Source organism: Octopus sinensis, linkage group LG8 (assembly GCF_006345805.1).
Source record: "Octopus sinensis linkage group LG8, ASM634580v1, whole genome shotgun sequence".
In the NCBI taxonomy this organism is placed as follows: domain Eukaryota; kingdom Metazoa; phylum Mollusca; class Cephalopoda; order Octopoda; family Octopodidae; genus Octopus; species Octopus sinensis.
This window is the reverse complement of record NC_043004.1, coordinates 6213488-6228166: the sequence shown is the minus strand read 5'-3', so window position 1 is coordinate 6228166 and position 14679 is coordinate 6213488. Positions and strand designations below refer to the sequence as shown.

The window sequence follows — 14679 nt, the reverse complement described above, 5'->3', positions numbered from 1 at the left end:
TTTGAACAGCAGTTTTTAACATAATTTCTAGGTAACTAAAAAATTTTAAACTTCGTATACTGGTAGAATGTGTTTATAAAACATCTTTTTCTCTTGGCTTTATTGAGAAAATTCTATAGTTTGTAAGATATTTGTTGTTTTTTTTTCTTCAATTTCTGCAATTTCAACCAGTCAATGACATCCATTGAGTTAAAAAACATTGTGCTGTATGAATATGTCCCTCGTTTAAGAAACAGATTGGGTTTATTTACATTTGTGAAGAAAAAAAGATACCCTTCCCACCACCCCTAACCCTAAAACAGATTGAAATGCAATAGATCGATACTAGGGTCATAATTATGGGTGACAATTTCATATGACACCACTAGAAAAAACTGCTGTTCAAACCGAAAAGATCCAAAAAAAACCCAATGCTGTTTCAATAATGAAATTCGATCAATTGTATCAGTGTTATCTATTTTCTTAGAAAGTTAATTAAAAGTTTATTATTATTCATTAGTAATATTTATAAAAACACAGTGAAGCATCTAACTCCGTAATCAATCATCTGTTTTGTCATCATTATAATTTATTTAATAAAGTTAGGTGTGGACAGAAGGTCATCTCAGAATGTTGGGCATCACATAGAAACAGATAGTATAAGGTAGGCTTGTCCAACCCAATAGAGTATGGAAAAACTTACTCAAGCCCTTTGCTGTCTATGGAGCGTAGGCCATTGATGACTTTTCTCTACTGTCCTCAACTCTGGGCTGCCCCTTCCAGGTCTTATTGATTTTGAATCATCATCAATGCTTCTGTAACTTCACTCTTTTCTAGTTAGGGTTGTTAGCCCTATGCAAACCTCTTTAGCAAGAGCTGGTCCATATTAGGGTGGCTACTATTCTTTGACCTGTCCAGCATGGGAGGCCCTACCAGAAGCTTGTACTCCACTGGCATAGCTTTCAGGGTTGTTGAGACAAACATGCCACCTCACCACAAGGACAGGGCCTTGAGGTGGACATGATGAGATTGATAAAAGAATTAGGGGTTGGAGAAGATATTTTGTATGTATGGAATATGTTTTTGTGTGTGTGTATTATTTGCATTAATTTGTGAATATACAATTGTATTGCATAATGCTGAGCTTACATATTAATGCAAACAGGTATGTGTAATTTTTTGCATACTGTAATTAATTCTACATTAAGTGGTTACAAAATGGCCAAAATCATATGGAAAAATAAATCCATCTTCACCTCTCACACCTCATGACTTTATATACACATTATATACCCTTGGTCATATATAAGTCTACTGCAATTAGAGTTGGCCTGTTACAACATTGTAAAACCATTATTATCCCTTTTTTTGATGTCAACATGCCTGAAACCACTCTTGGTTCTGTCATAGGAAACACCATTTGGAGATGTTTATTTTTGAGTCAAAATATCTTATAATTTTATAAAAGAAAGATAAGCAGTGTCCTTTTCCAATCTTCATGAAAAATACATCTGGTCATGGGGAAATATTACCTTGTTTGGAAATGGGTGAGGGTTGGCAACAGGAAGAGCCTCCAGCTGTAGAAAATTTGCCTCAGCAAATTCAGTCCAACCTGTTTCAGCATGGAAAAGTAGATATTAAAACAGTGACAACAAAGATAATGATGATTTTTTTGTTGTTTCACATCAGCAGCTTCAAAATAGAGAAATGAGTTATTTTGCTAAATCTCTCCAAATTGTTGATTATTTAAAAAGATAATTGAAATTCATGGGCAATGAACCTCATCACAAAAGAGTTAAGAATTTTATACTCACCTTCCCCTCCCTGCCTCTCATTATTGGAATGGCTGATTTTCTTCAGTGAGGATGTTTTGTTGAAAAATATTTCAGTTGATTGTAACCTTTTCTGGCTACAACTATCATTAATAACAAATGATAAAAGTTTACAAGTGTAAATTAGTATACACACGCAAGTGCCTATTGACTGATTGACTAATGTTCTTTCAGTCGATTATTATATATTACACTGAAACAAGTACAATTAATATTAGACTATCTTACTGATAAATTGATAGAATGCCAAGTAAATATATTTGCTGTGGGTGTGGTTAAATTTGCTTTGTTTTTGTTTGGAGTTGGTGGTATAAAAACCACATATAACAAATGACATTAGTATGTTACATGTTCTCGAGAATTATCATTTATTCCAATATCACATGATCTTACTTATCACTCGCCCTGACCAATGTCTTTATTCCACTTCAATTGTATTCACCACCTTGTAACTTGAAGGTATGCCCTAGTAGGGAAGTTCACTCAATTGCAGGTATTAAGGCCAGCTCCCAAATGTGAGGATACATTCTTCTTTCACCTCCTTCTCCACCAGTCTCACAGATCCTGTGAAGGATCATGAATATTACCATTCCTCCTGAAAGTAATCCTAGATATCTGTTGAAGTAGAATATAGAAATCCACTCTAAATATAACAAAAAAGGATCAAAGGTCCTTCCCAAGCCATAGGCTCCTAAGGCTGGCTTCCTAGATTCTGTTCATGCATTATTCTGCACTTGTGAATAGATTATCTCCATATCTTTAGGTGATATATATATATTGCGGGAAAATGTGTCAGCGGTCACCCATGAGACTCGAACTCACATCTCTGTGATTACCCTGGTCACCAACACATTTTTCTGCAATATAAGGATAATATCCTATTCAAGCTATTCATGCATTATTCTGTGCTTAAGAATAAATTATCTCTATATCTGTATTTCAATACATCTCAACACTTCCTACAAAGCTTACTTTATATATATATATATATATATATATACACATACACACACACATATATATATATATATATATATATATATATATATATATATATATATACATACATACTCATACATATACATATATATATATATATATATACATACATACTCATACATATATATATACATATATATATTATATACACACACATACACATATATACATATATATATATATATACACACACACACACATATATCATCATCATTTAACGTCCGTTTTCCATGCTGGCATGGGTAGGACGGTTCGACTGGGGTCTGGGAAGGCAGGAGGCTGCACCAGGCCCTAATCTGATCTGGCAGTGTTTCTACAGTCCCCTTCTGGATGGGATGAAACAGCAGTCTGTTACAGGGTTAATCATTTTTGCCAGATGAGTGGACTGGAGCAATGTGGAATGAAGTGTTTTGCTCAAGAACACAATGTATCACCCAGTCCAAGAATTGAAACCACAATCTTATGATCATGAGTGCAACCCCTTAACCACTTAGTCATGTGCCTCTTGTAGCACTTGGAAAGCCTTGAGCATAGGTTTTTCAACTTCTACATTCTAACAACTTCCATTTCTATAAATTTTACATGTCTTGAAAGTTGTTGAAATAATCCATGACTTGGTTTCCAGGAAGTTGGAGCTGTCTATAAATCATTAAACTGCTTGAGTGTCACTCTCCCTGTACGAGGTGAAAGTGGATGAGTAAAGTAGTGAACTCCCAGTTTATAGGTTATGAAATCATGTTGATTATGAACCTTTTGTGATACCTATGTAGTCATTAGTTTTGAAGAACAGGCACCTGGTTTTGTAAAGTTTTGAAATCACAGGCTTTCTTATGTGATTTCTCTCTTATCTATTTAACAGCACGGAGTCTACAGTTAGCTTTATGAGTTCCTTCAACTGTAATATCAAGTATCAGTAAAGGTGCTAGAAAGGCGGTGAGCTGGCAGTTTAGCATATCAAACAAAATGCTTGGCAGCATTTCTTCCAGTTCTTTACAAGTTCAAATCCTGCTGAGGTCAACTGTACCTTTCATCCCTTTGGGGGTCAATAAAATAAAGTATCAGTCAAATACTAAATACTGGGGGTCAATGTAATTGACCATAGTTCTCCCCTCAAAATTGCTGACCTTGAACTCTGCAAACCCTGAAATGGACTGTCCAGGAGAATAGTCATATCAGTTACCTATATGCCATGAAAACTGGTTGACTGGCCCCTATGAATCTTAAGGCTCAAGGAAAGGTACCAGTATTTACAGATGCCATGTTATGGATTCAGCTTCTTTTATAGCTGCTTATTCTATATTAGCTTAAAATTTAGAACCACCACAAAGATAGTATGTTATAATTTAGAGCCACCACAAAGATAGTATGTTATAATTTAGAATCACCACAAAGATACTATGTTTTAATTTAGAACCACCACGAAGATAGTATGTATTCAGTGCTCTCTAATCTGTTTCTTGAAAAAAAAAAAAAAAGTTGCCATTTATGCATATTGCAGCCATGCAATTTATATATTTTATAACCTACATATTTAATCTTGATTCAATCTAATAATACACAATTGTTCTAGATTGATACGTTATCTATTACTGAAACATTTCTTTACACTTGTTGTTTTTGTAAACAATTCCTCGTAGTTTTGTGGGGTGACTTTGTTACTAAAACTTCTGACATTAATATATTCATTCTCTAGAAAATTCTCCACTATTTCTCACGATGTTGGCAACAAAAATAACTGGATAAAACACTACCACACAAACACACCTCCCTCTCATAATTATAGCAATAGAAATGTCTAAGGCAGGTACTCACTGGTCTCATGGAAATTACTTTTAGAAAGGATTAAAGCTTTGGGTCACATATCCAAATATCAGGCATTCAAATTATGTTCTCAGCCAACCATATTATTCCACTTATCTTAATCAGTGTCGCTGAAAATAAACACCATTCTCATTTTGTAACTTAGTATTTAGTTTTAATTCATTCATTAAATTTTTAGTAAGAGGATTACATTTTGGTATTATAGGCCAATAAGCTATTTCACAATTCCTATTTAGTTTAGTGTTCTACCAAGTTCTTCTGATAGTGTTTTACTAAGTTGTTCCCTCCTTTGGTATACTGCCAAAAAAGTCAATTAAGAACTGTGCAGTGTGTTTCCTGGCATCAGTATTCAGATGGAAATGCTTTATTCTTTTCCACTAAATGATTCTTACTGATCCATTTGACTATTGTGACTGTTAATATTTGATATGGCATTCAGTTGATCAAGAATCTCTCTTGGAACAAATATGTTCTGTCCATTGCCATGTCAGCTGCCAAAAAGGTCGGATCGCTCTTCCGTGCTTGCAGGTTTCTTCTACCTGTGAGTATCTTGTATAAGGCCACCATTCAACCTTGCATTGAATATTGCTGTTGTCTTTGGGCTGATGCCTCATCTGAATGTCTTCACTTGCTTAAACAAGTTCAGAATCATGTTGCCAACATAGTGGTTCCTCTTGTTTCTATTCAGTTGAAATATTTGGCTCATCATCAAAATGTGTCTTTGTCTTCTCTATCAGTATTTCTATGTTCATTCCTCTCAAATCTCTCGTCAAGTACTTGCTGTTAAGATCTTTAAACATTTCACCCACTCTGGGTCACATGTCCTTTTATTCTAGTATCTTGTGTCATGAAACTGCTGCTCTCTGGAACACATTATCACCATCTTCTTTTCCTCTATTCTATGATATTCAGTCCTTTAAGCTTTCTGTAAATCAACACCTTTGGAATTTATAGGACCTTTCTTTTCTTTCTTTATAGTCCTTATGCTACAGTGGCCTCAATCCTTGTTTAGAAAAAAAGCAAATCTACAGAACCCTCCTCTCCAATTTTAGCATTTGAAGCTTGATATAGAAAGATGGGGTTTTTTCCCACAGAATGTTTCTTTTTTTTTCTTCTGTAGTTTCAGCTCAGAGCTGCGGCCATGCTGATGCATCGCCGTTATGTGTGATGCTTACAGCACCTAGGTTTCCCAAGCGGTCACCCATCTAAGTACTAACTAGGCTCAATGTTGCTTAACTTCGGTGATCGGACGAGAACCAGTGCTTTCAACGTGATATGGCCATAAGCATATTTTAAAGAAATTAGGAAGATTCTCTGGCATGAACTGTTATTTTGTCTCAATCTTTGACCAATAACTTCTTTGCTGATGTCCATATTAAGTATTCATTGAACTCTTTTGTAATTGCATTATCATGGTTTTTTCTTCTTCTGTGGAATGTGCAGGAGGAGGAGGAGTTGGCATTTACCAAAATCTTTGACTTTGTACTCTTAATCACATGAACTGTTTGACCTCTCTGCATTTGGTTGTCTTTATCAAAGCTCTATCTCTTTTTTTAAAAAAAAAATGTTTTATCAAATGCAGTATTAACTATACCAGTATTATCTATATGTGTTTACATAAAATTTACTTTAAATAGTCAGTCCATTTTAGCTAAAGGGGGTGACTATTTGACAATAATCAGTTAAAATAGACTATTCCATTTCTAGATTATTTCTTAATATTTCAATATTCAGCATATCTTGTTGCATTTAGATAAAACTATGCATTATATATTTTTGCATCTAATAGTATGCTTTGTTAATTATATTGAAAACAGTTTGTTTTCAAAGTAATTATATGTCGGCACCTCATGATCTAAACATTTGATGAGTGAGTGTACAGTGAAATAGTTGAAGCAGCAATGTCTGTCTTTAAATATGAAAGCACTCCAAATTTGACAATTAATAATACCCAAAATGATTTCTCCAAACTGACACGTCTACGGCGTCTTGATATTGTACGTTATGGTATAGAAAACTTGTTGTTATGGTTTAGGGCAGAGCGAATGCCTAGAATGAAAAAAGGTGGGTGATATTTTTATATTGTCTTGCAATATGTCTTGTTTGGACAGCAATGTAACCAATTATGTGAATGTCCACTTTCCCATGCTTGTGTAGGTCAGACAGAATTTGTTGAGGTAAATGTTCAATGACCAGACACCCTCCCTGTCGCCAATTCTCACCCGTTTCCAAGCAAGGTAATATTTTCCCATGATCAGACATGTTTTCCACAGAAAACTAGAAATGAGCAATATCATTTCTATTATGGTAATACTTGTTTACAATAACCATATGATGTAAAGACAAGGGTACACACACACACACGCGCACGCACAGACACACATTTATATGACAGGTTTCTGTCTACAAAATCCATTCACAAGGCTTTTGTCAGCCTAGGTCTATTTGTAAAAGACACTTACCCAAAATACCATACCATAGGATTGAACCCAAGGCCACATGTTTCAGACACAAGCGTCTCAACCATGCTGCCATACCTACACCTATATTTATTAGAAAAATTATAGTGGTATATCTATAGCTTAACATAGACAAACAGTCTTTGGTTATAGTTACTTCATCAATGGTCATAAATGTAAATCAGGACAGTCAGGCAATTTATAATTTTTGGTAACTCTATATAAATGAGTGAGTGAAAGAAACTTCACCACAATAACATCTGCACTTTAGTGAAATTATTGTAAATTGCTAAAGATTGTCCCTTATAATTACTTTTAACATTTACACTTTAGCTATATTAATGCAAATTGCTAAACATGTACTAAGCATAATTACTGTTAATGATGTTGATTAGATGCAAAAAGAAGGGTGTTATTGTATGAAATGCTGTTTTATTCATCTGACTCTTTATGGACAAAGGAAAGTATCTACAGTCTTCAATAGATTGATTTATCCTTCTTTCTAGCATAGAAACAGCAGGCTGATAGGTCAGTCCAGACACCTTATAATAGTTAGATTGGTTTACTCTAGCTTTTGATTCAAGAGATTTTAAAAGGACATGTATACTGTCCATCTTTCCATCCACCTTGTCCACCCAGTATTCCTGGGAGGGTCATGGTGGTAGAGTCCTTGGGTACCTCCCCTCCATAGAGTCCTATCAGAAGCAACCATCATTACACTTACCTGCTGCATTCCCAAGTATGACCAACTTAGACTATGGATATTATCCAACCATCTCATTCTTGGTCTACCCCTAAATCTTCTGCTGGCTGGCATAGCTTGGCTTGGCTTGGCTTGAAGAATCTGTTTTGCAATTCTTTCCTGTGACATTCTAATAACATGTCCATAATAGTACTGGAGCTGTGACTTCTCAGTGCAGAGAAGTTGTGGCTCAACCTGGAGAGACTCCCTGATCTCCAAGCTGTACACCCTTTTGAGTAACATTAATAATAATAATAATTGTGTACAGTGCTCAGGTGCACTACAACTCATCTAAAGTGTATATATAATCAGGTGTAGTTTCGGCGGATTTCGGAAAGCATGAGGGCCTTAAAGGATGCAGTGTCATGGCAGTCAACAACTGACGCAGGCAGTTTATTCCATGCTTCAGCAACTCTGAGCGTGAAAAAATGTTTCCGAAAGTCATGGGAGCTGTGTTGTTTTCTGACTTTGTAGGCATGTCCACGTGTGTTAGACACATGGAGATCAAAAAGGTGTTCAGTGTTGTTGTTGGTGAGGTGGTTGATAACCTTGTGGGTGTTTACCAAGTCCGTCGCCAGACGCCGGAGCTTCAGTGAATCCATGCCCAGGGAAACAATATTCTTCTGAGGAACCCCATTTCAGCTGCTTGTATCAAATAAAAAAATTATCAGGAATCATTGATATAAAATATCGCTTTCTATGTGTGGTTTCTACAGACGTGCCATTTGATGTAAAATTAGGAAGTGATTCATTATGTATTAATATTTCCTAGCTAGATAATGTTTAGCTGATTGTGGAACTAGTTCAAGCATAGGAGAGCTATACTAGAAGTTCTGTAGACAACTAATTTGTTGCTACCTGCTCCTGGTTCAAATCCCATCAAGATTGACATCAACTTCTGAGGTCATTAATCATTTAGTGATCATCATCAGTATTCAGATTATTCTGTCAAATGTAACGTTTGTTTATATTGTTTTAAATTAATCATGCATAATCTTGTAGTTTAGAGATTCTGATGATGTGATTGTTTAGTTTTAAAATGATACTGTAGGGTAGTGGTTATCAGCTAGATCTAATCAGTTTCAGCATAAAACAGGTTAAATATTTTGACCGGATATAGCCGGTTTGAATGTCAAAGGGTTAAAGTAAATATTTACAGACTATTGCACAGTCAAATTAATTGTTTTGCTCATTATCTTACAAAGGAGGTTTATGGCCAAAAAAGAAATTTACATCCAATAGTCAGTGGGCTCTCTTTAGTCAAACAAGTTACAAGGAGGCCTTACCATGCTGGTTCTATAGGAAAAGTACCCAGTTCATTGTAAAGTAGTTTGTAAATTGAGTAGAGATGACAAGGGGCTTAGATAACTCTTCAGTTTTGGAAGACAACATCTAGTGCTGATAACACACACAAAAAAAGTGAATTCAGCACACTATGTAAAGTGGTTGGTGTTAGGAAGGGCATCCTACCATAGAAACCTTACCAAAACTTGAGACATTGAAACGTGACACTTCCTTCAATTTGTCAGGTCCTGTCTGACCATCCAGCCTGTGCCATCATGGGGTAAGTTCCCTGGACATTACTGTCTAAAGTCCTAGAATTCATATAGGCTTATAGTAGAAGACACCTGCTCAAGATGCCATTCAGTGGGGCTGAATGCATAACCATGTGGTTGAGAAGCAAACTTCTTACTATAGCCATGCCTACACCTATTGAATATATTTAGAAAGTTACAATATATTTTATTTTGTTCTGCAGAATCGAAGTATTTTGCTACTCCCATAGTAATTTTTATGTTTGGCAGTTTAAAATGCACCAACTCCATATGTTGGCAGAGTGCAACAGGTCAGTGGGACAATACTAGTCTCTTGGTCTTGACATTCAGACAAAAAAAGATAATAAGTATAATTGGTCGATTACTAAATTCACTTACCTCTTGTTGATACTCGGTTACCGTGAATTTCTTTATAGTAGTTTTGCTGTTTTTTCTCAAGTACTTTTTTCTTTCAAAAATTTATCAAAATAAAAAAAATAATAATTTTTCTTCATGACTGTAGATTTGCATGTGCACACAGACACCATACATGTACCTACACACACACACACACATATATATATATATATATATATATATATATATATATATATATATATATATAAAATTAAAATAATAAGTGTGAAAAATTGAATATTAATTTGATTAAATATCAATTTAAAACCAGTGGTCTAGCATATTGAAAAATCTGAAGTTTCAGAAAAAATTATTTTACATACATATAAAAGGGATGACCTGTAAGTGGACATCCATTATGCTAGAAGAAGATCCGCTATGGTCTTACCACTAAGAAAGTTCTTGAGAACTTTCCTTTCTTAGTGGTAAGACCATAACGGATCTTCTTCTAGCATAATGGATGTTCATTTACAGGTCATCCCTCTTATATGTATGTATATATATATATATATATATATATTTTGTTATATTTCGGAATGGCCATTTTGCCAGTTTAGCCAATAAAAACACACGCACTATATATTTGGTGTTATTTTGCTTCAGTGTTATTTATTTTTTACATTAATCTTAATCTTATTTCGGCCAGAGTTCTTTCGTCACACTCCTGTGACTGCATCAGTGGTCCTTTGTTTTCTTCTTTCTTATTTGTGTCTCTCCTTACTAACCGTCAGCCATTTTGTATTTCTATTGTATGCCTTCATATGCGCATGTTTATATCTCTATGTGCGTCTATGTTTATTTAGTGTGTGTGTGGGGGGGGATGCCTGTAATATTTGTATAGTGCGTGTGTTTTTATTGGCTGGCAAAATGACCATTCTGAAATATAACAATATCTGTTTCAATACACGACTTCACATAAAAAATCTTGCACAACAAATATATATATATATATATATATATATATATATATATGAACAATGTATGCAGAGGCATCATACACACTATGCACACAGACATATACATGTGTCTGTGTAGAGATATATATCAATACATGTGCATGTATGTGTATATTTGTGTGTGCATGTGTGTGTGTGTAGATATATATATATATATATATATATATTTATATATATATATGAACAACATACACAGGCATCACACAGACACATACATGTGTCTGTGTAGAGATATATATTGATACGTATGTGCATGTATATGTGTGTGTGTGTATATGTTAGTTGACTGTAGTCATGCTGGAGCACTTCTTTTGCTGAACTGCTGAGTTACGGAGATGTAAACACACCAACATCAGTTTTCAAGTGATGGTGGGGGCACAAACACACATACATGTATACATACATACATATATATATATGTATGACAGGCTTCTTTCAGTTTCCATCTGCCAACTCCACTCACAAGGCTTTGGTCAGCCCAAGGCTATAGTGGAAGACACTTGTCCAAGGTGCCATGCAGCTACACCTATATAAATAAATAACTACATGCATATATATATATATATATATATGTACGTATGTGCATACACACACGCACCATACATATTTATGTCTTTGTGCATATGTGTTTGTGTGTGTATGTATATATATATATATATATATATATATTTACTGTGCATAATGTGAACATGGCTGTTGTCGTAGTCTCAGGCCAGCCCTGATCAAACATACCTCTGTAATCAAAAGCATTCCAGCTATGACCATACTTTATTGTTTTGTTTTATTTTTTGTATTTTTTTTGTGACAGTCCATCAAAGACTACATTATCCAAAGGTATAATCTAAAGGAGATTTTGTCATTAATTCTAGCAAATTATGTGGCCACATAGAGCCCCAAGCCTCACCCAGATTCCACATAACAGCATGAAATGATGTTTTATTTGTCCAGTCATCAAGGGAGCAAATACATAGATATACATATGTATACATGTGTGTGTGTTTGTGTTGCTTCTGTTTAACCGTATGTGTTCAGCTTTCCTGGAAAGAGCATTTGTTTAAAAAATAATAATAATGAAATTATTGTGTATTGTACTCAGGTGCACCACAACTCACCAAAGGTGCATGTACAGTACATAGAATTATGTACAAAAGTCAAGAAAGTGAACAGTGTATGGATCATGATATACATGTGTGCATGCATATAGAGGTGGGGGATATCAGGTGTAGTGTTGGCAAATTTCAGGAAGCATGGAGGTTTTAAAGGATGCAATGTCTCGGTAATTAATAACTGATACAGGTAGTTTGTTCTATGCTTTAGCAACTCTGATTGTGAAAAAATGTTTCTGAAAGTCATGGAAGCTGTGCTGTTTTCTGACTTTGTAGGCATGCCTACATGTGTTAGACACATGGAGCACAAAAAGATACTCAAGGTGGTGGTTGGCACAATGGTTAATAATTTTGTGGGTGTTTACCAAGTCAATTGCCAAACGTCAGAGCTTCAATGTATCTATGCCCAGGGAAGCAAGTAATTTTCTGTATTTTTGATTGAATAGTACACATCATTGAAATATTTAAGAACAGCTATGAAATGGATGGCATGTACGGGGTAAAAATATCTGCACAGACTCAAACCAAATAATGATGAAATGAAATAAATATAACCAAGAGGAGAGAGAGAGAGAGAGAAATTGTAGTAAGAACTGAAGTAGCAGAGGAGAGACATGATGAGTTAGGAATAAGCGATTGCCAATGAAAGAATTTCAAGAATGGAATTAGCCTAGGCATCTCTATACATATGTTTGTGTGTGTAGGTGTGTATGTATATGTAAAGTTAAATAACCTCGCTTTAGCAACTACACCATGGAAGAACCATTGAAAAGCTTACCAAATATAAATTCATGACACCTCATCATCATCATTATCCTACTTGCAAGGGTCAAACAGAATTCACTGAAGTAAATATGCTATGGTTGGATACCCTTCCTGTTGCCAACCCTTACTTGCTTCCAAGGTAAGCAATAGTTCCCCTTGGCTGGACATATTTTCATGCTAGCATGATGGTAACACTTATATACAAGGAGACACAAACACACAAGTTTCTTTCAGTTTCTTTCTACCAAATCCACTGACAAAACTAGTTGGGATAAGACTATAGTAGAAAACACTTGCTCAAGGCATTACTCAGTGGGACTGAACCCAAAACCACATGGTTGGGAACTTCTCAACTACACAGCTATGCTTGTGCCTCAAGAAATAAATTTAAAGTATATTCTTTTAACTTGTTTCAGTCAGTTGACTGTGGCCATTCTGGAGTACCACCTTTTAGTTGAACAAATCGACTCCTGGGCTTATTCTTTGTAAGCCTGGTGCTTATTCTACCGGTCTCTTCTGCTGAACAGCTAAGTTATGGGGATGTAAAGACACCCTCATCGGTTGTGATGGTGGTGGGGACAAACAGACATAAACACACACACACATGTGTGTGTGTGTGTATATATATATATATATATATATATATATATATATATATATATATACGATGGCTTCTTTCAGTTTCCATCTACCAAATCTACTCACAAGGCTTTGGTTGGCCCAAGGCTATAGTGGAAGACACTTACCCAAGGTGCCAAGCAGCGGGACTGAACCTGGAACCATGTGGTTGGGAAGCAAGCTTCTTACCACATAACCATGTCTGCACCAAATATATATATATTCTAAACAAAACTGTCCAACGAACAGGAACATGAAACTCTGAGAAACAGTTTTTTGTGATATTTTTGCTGCTTTTTAATAAAGTATATTTATATATATTTATTCACAGAAGGTTAACAAAATAAGATAGTGCATGGCATGACATTATGTTCAAAAAAAGAAAAAACACAACTTATATAAGCGCAAACAGAATGTCACCAAATCCTTGTCAGTTATTGTCCAAAGGATCTCACCAATTTCACGCCTTTAACAATAATATTGCTCCTTTTTGGTGGCATCATCATTATCTGGTTGAGCCTGTGCAGACATTTTCGCTCTGCACATGCAAGCCATTTCATAGATATTTTTAAAATGTTAAATATTTCAGTGATGTACACCATTCAATCAAAGATACAGGAAGTTACTATCTAAAAGAAATGCTCTTTACACGAAAGTTTTTATTAGCTTCCATGTCTGACCTTTCCTTTTCACTCTGTGTGTGTGTGTGTGTGTGTGTGTGTGTGTGTGTGTGTGTGTGTTACAATGGTGGATATAATCATAATGGAGATCATGGCTTAAATTTTTTTATTCGTATTACATCTTAGATGAAAGCACAAAATAATATTAGTATGAAACTAGTTGATAACAGTCCTATAATATGATGCTGATTTCACTTTTTAATTGGTCTACAAATCATTTGGTTCATTATGTGTTCAACTATCTGCTTTCTACTCCCTGTAGTAGATCTTAATCGGTTAAAAATATCAACTAACCACTTCTCGTGCATTCCACAAACAGGATCACCTGTGATAAGATGCCATCATTGTGTGTGTGTGTGTGTGTGTGTGTGTGTGTGTTTTGACAACTGATACTTTAGACAACATGGAGACAACCCAAAAAACGAAAATTGGTAAAATATTTGTGACACTGAACATTGAACTCACTGAAGAGCATTATCTTTGATAGCGAAAGAATGTGGCTCTTAAATGCAATATAAATGAATGAGGTGATTACTATTGGTTGATTGCTGTAATCGTTAGAGCAGTATTTCCGCCTTCTAATAACTCTTAACTAAAGGCACCAAACTACACTGTTTATATTTTACATATCAGGGACAAATTGAATGAAAAGGTAAAAAAAACTCATGTTTCTCAAAATAATAATTCAAGATTAGCATTATGATTAATCTTGTTGAAAACAAACCCATAATCTGTATCACAAGTGAACTGGGTGAAACTCACTGGCATTT

At 35.1% G+C, this 14679-nt stretch overlaps 1 protein-coding gene and 1 non-coding gene across 14 annotated transcripts in view; one reads left to right on the top strand and one right to left on the bottom strand.

Annotated features, from left to right (window-relative positions):
• LOC115214989 (trafficking kinesin-binding protein 1) overlaps positions 1 to 14679 on the top strand; it is a 257960-nt gene that overhangs the window by 156231 nt on the left and 87050 nt on the right. Inside the window, exon 1 of one of the 13 annotated variants that reach the window (XM_036505235.1) lies at positions 1863 to 1867. The exons of the other annotated variants lie outside the window; for them this stretch is intronic. The gene's annotated coding sequence lies outside the window, so the exon portion shown is untranslated. Of the gene's footprint in view, positions 1 to 1862; positions 1868 to 14679 lie in introns of those variants that run through there. 13 annotated transcript variants of the gene reach the window in all.
• LOC115215259 lies at positions 5800 to 5918 on the bottom strand. The gene has a single exon (XR_003881962.1). It is a non-coding gene; the product is annotated as a 5S ribosomal RNA (ribosomal RNA).